This window comes from Dipodomys merriami, unplaced genomic scaffold, assembly GCF_024711535.1.
Source record: "Dipodomys merriami isolate MVZ:Mamm:240054 unplaced genomic scaffold, mDipMer1.0.p SCAF_2, whole genome shotgun sequence".
Lineage (NCBI taxonomy): Eukaryota > Metazoa > Chordata > Mammalia > Rodentia > Heteromyidae > Dipodomys > Dipodomys merriami.
Genome location: NW_027203381.1, coordinates 24,396,335 through 24,400,777, shown reverse-complemented (window position 1 = coordinate 24,400,777; position 4,443 = coordinate 24,396,335). Strand labels below are relative to the sequence as shown.

General features: G+C 38.4%; 1 non-coding gene across 1 annotated transcript; it reads left to right on the top strand.

Annotated features, from left to right (window-relative positions):
• The first annotated feature begins 3,839 nt into the window (after positions 1 to 3,839).
• Positions 3,840 to 3,960, top strand: LOC138832717 (U6atac minor spliceosomal RNA). The gene has a single exon (XR_011373656.1). It is a non-coding gene; the product is annotated as a U6atac minor spliceosomal RNA (small nuclear RNA).
• Positions 3,961 to 4,443: the final 483 nt, after the last annotated feature.

Below are 4,443 nucleotides of genomic sequence, written 5' to 3'. Positions count from 1 at the left end.
CCCTACTCCCACTTCAGGTGTTCAGAGTTAGAATAGGTTTCCTAGTTCTTATACTCACAAGAATGAGGCAAAACTCCACTATACTGGTCACAGAGGAGTGAGCCCTTGGGTCTGCAGAAATAAACTGCACTGGCTACTATGTCTCTGACGATCAGAATGATAAACTACAAGAGAATGGTTAGAGGATGCCAATGATGTTAAGGAAATAACAATGTCTCTAGGGTTAAAATGTATATTATTTAATAACATGTAACTTTTATTCAAATATCTTCTGAGAATTGAGATGGTTGTGTGGTGTGTGGGGGGGGGGGCACTTGTGAACTTCATGTAATCTACACATAAAAGACCATTGAATCATCTAATGTTAGCACATGTGTGCTCACAACTGGAAACTGAGTTTAGTAATACAAATGTTTTCACCATTCATTTCAACAAATGCTTGCTCATTACATATGTATGCAGCATCTATGATATACCAAGCTCTGGATTAAATACTGTGGGAACTATAAAAATGAATTAGTTATAGATTCTTCTCTAAGCAGCTTATTACCCAGGGTCAGAGGAAATTAAAAAAAAACTCCAAATTTAACTTTCAATTATAAAGTGATGTGTGTTGCAAGAAGGCAGATAGAATATGCAGAGGGAACTGGGTGTTGGTAGCTTGATCCTGTAACCCTAGATCCTGTAACCCTAGATCCTGTAACCCTAGATCCTGTAACCCTAGGCTGAAGAGCCAATTCCAAGCCCAGCCCAGGAAGACAAATCTTAGAGACTCTTAGCTCTAACTAACCAGGAAAATGACAGAAATGAGGGCTGTTGAGTATATAGTAAAGTGCTAGTCTTGAGTAACAAATGCTAAGTGAGAGCATAAATCTCTGAGTTCAAATCTCTGTGCCAGCCCACAAGAAAAGTGCCAAGGAAGTACTCCAAAGAGGAAACTAACTCTGGGAGTGAAATTTATGGAGAACAGATATCAAAGAATGCTTTATAGATGATTTAACTTTGGGGGGAGGGGTGGGAATTGTTCAGATTGTCATCAGGTCAGATTTCACTGGAGATAGCTCTTGGAGATCATCTAAATTACAGAACTGCAGCCAGGAGGGTGAGGCAAGCTGACAAACATGACACCTTATCTAGTTTGAATGCAACATAAGTTTACATACTTTTCCTGGAGATGAGGCCTGGAATGCAAGAGTTGAAAACATCTGTAAATGGACCAAAAAATGGGAAAATGCAAGAAATTAGAGTGTGGCAATGACATACATTGAGCTGCGAACATCCTGTGCTGTTTGCTTCTTATTCCTCAGTATCCAGTAGAGAGACAGGCACTTGGTTGATATCTAGTAAGCAAATATGTTTATAGTTTATATTTCCTGAGCACTATGTGCCTAGCCCTATTCCAGTAACTTTGCATGGGGAAGCGTATTTAATTATCAATGCATCTCCTGGGTAGTATTACATTATATATATATATATATATATATATATATATATATATATATATATACATATATATACATATATATAATTGACATACAGTGACAGTACATTTTTCTGGGATATAGTGCAAAATATAATGTGGTAATACAGAAAATACATAATATCAGCTGTGGTTAAGGGGCATGTTTGTTACTTAAGAAATTGTGTCTGTGTCTTTGTGTTGGGGACATCCGAAGTCACGTTTATTGTTATGAAACTCCATTAATTGATGTCAGCCATAGTTAACCTACCATGCTATTGACTTTAAAAAAATTTCTTTCTCCTATCCAGTTGCAACCTTGTGCAATTAACCATCTTTTCACCATTCAGCCATTGGAATATCCTTCTTATGCTCTAGTAACCATTATTCTATATTGGCTAAGAAATTTTAGTTTCCACATTTAAGTAAATAACACATGGTCTCATTTGTATGGGTAACCTATGCTGTTTTGGACATCATTATCTCTGCTTTGCAGATAAAGTAACTGAGATATGATATTTAAGTTAAAAACTACAGTCATACTGCTTTGAGATAAGAGAGAAAGGGTATTAGCCAAAGGCTCAACTGGTCATCTCTACCTCTCAATGAATAAATATCTGACCGATAAATGAAGACCTTCATACTCTAAAGAACTAAACATTGTACTCTTTCACCTCATGAAAAATTGGCAGATGAAAGTAGATATATTCCACTGGATTGAATCATAGCCTTGGAGGTTTGTTTTCTCAGTGATAAAACCAAAAAAGGAGCTCATGATTTCAGTCACATTCCTTCTATCGTGAAAGGAACATGGCAGGTATTCAGTATTTGTTTCCTCATTGAACCACACAAACTGTACCAAGATAGCTCCCAGAGTTTACTGTCAGGTATTTACAATCCAGAACCAATGATTTGCTAAGATACTGGCTACAATGTGTGACATCCTGTGCCAGGAACTACCTAGTTATAAGACAATCATGAAGATGGACCTCATATAGGAAAATAGAATAGAATTCTGGGGATTCTCAGGATGTATAAAATAACATCCTATTGGAATTCTTCCTCACATTGGGATAATAATTTTTTCTCTTCCCAAATAACACAAATTCTTTTACTCACTTAGAATATGGGACCATGAACCCTACTTCATTGTTGGTGGGAATGTAAACTTGTTCAACCACTTTGGAAAGCAGTATGGAGGTTCCTCAAAAGACTTCACATAGATCTCCCCTATGATCCAGCAATCCCACTTTTGGGCATTTACCCAAATGTTTACAAACAAGACCACACTAAAGCTACCAGCACAACTATGTTTATTGCAGCATTATTTACCATAGCTAAGATATGGAACCAACCCAGATGCCCCTCAGTAGATGAATGGATCAAGAAAATGTGGTATATATACACAATGGAATTCTATGCCTCCATCAGAAAGAATGACATTTCCCCATTTGTTAGGAAATGGAAAGGTTTGGAAAAAATTATATTAAGTGAAGTAAGCCAGGCCCAAAGAAGCATAGGTCCCATGGTTTCCCTTATTTGCAATATCTAGTATAGGTATGAGTCAAGCCGAAAAGGTCAGATAATGTGATGCTAGGAAAATGAACCCTTAAATATGTATTTTAATGTTTTCGTTTCTTTCATGCATGTATTTCTAATGCATTTATAAGATTATTTCTTTGTTGCTTTGTATGTCCCTCCCCCACAGTGTAACCCCCGTTTTCACTATATTTGATGTCAGTATAACATGTGGAGTAGATGGGGACAAACAAGTCGTTTAAGGATTCAGGTGGACCTGTTGCAACAATGAGAAGTACAAAATGTCATGTCAAAACCAGCTTTACAATGCCGGTGTGGGGGGGGGAGGGGGGTATAATTGGGTGGGGGGAGGGGGGTAAAATTGGGTGGGGGGAGGGGGGAGGCGGGGAAGGGAAGTGAAGGGTAAACAAAGGAGGAGGCTGCAATGCTTGGTAAGAAATGTATCCATTATCCTGCCCATGTAATTGTAGCCCCTTTGTACAGTATGTTCTCAAATAAAATAAAATACAATTTAAAAAATAAATAAATAAATAAAATAAAATAAAATAAAAAAAAAAAAAAAAAAAAGAATATGGGACCATGAAATTTCTAAAAAGAGGCATCAATCCAACCGTGTCTGGAAGTAAATGTGGCATGAACTGGGCAGGACAATGATGTTAGGAGTTAGAAGTCTATGAGTTCTGTGATAAGAGAAGAGAGTGTGACACCAGATCCAAATCCTACTCTGGTCTTCAGTGGGTGAGGGGCCAAAGTCAGGCTTCCTACTGCTTGGACATTATTTTTTTCATAGTTAATATGAAGACAAGAACAACAAGTTTAAGGACAAAAAACTATTAAGGGAGTGTTGTATGAAAGGAGAGAAGGTTGGCACTCCCTTTGACAAGGATGGAAGAGGCCCTTGGCCCTGGGAACATCATACGGTGGAATCTAACCATCTTGATGGTGGGAGTGCAAACTTGTTCAACCACTTTGGAAAGCAATATTGAGGTTCCTCAAAAAATTCCCCTATGCCAGGTGCCAGTGGCTCTTGCCTGTAATCCTAGCCACTGAGGAGGCTGAGATCTGAGGATCACGGTTCAAAGCCAGCCCGGGCAGAAAAGTCCATGAGACCCTTATCTCCAATTAACCACCAGAAAGCCAGAAGTGGTGCTTTGGCTCAAGCGGTAGAGAGCTAGCCTTGAGCTGAAGAGCGCAGGGATAGCACCCAAGCCCAGAGTTCAAGCCCCATGACCGACTTAAAAAAAAATAAAAAAAGCTCTTTTATGACTCAGCAATCCCATTTTTGGGCATTTACCCAAATGATCACAAACAAGGCTGTACTAAAGCTACTATCAGACCTATGTTTATTACAGCATTATTTACCATAGCTAAAATATGGAACCAACCGGGATGCCCCTCAGTAGATGAATGGGTCAAGAAAATGTGGTATATAAATACAATGCAAT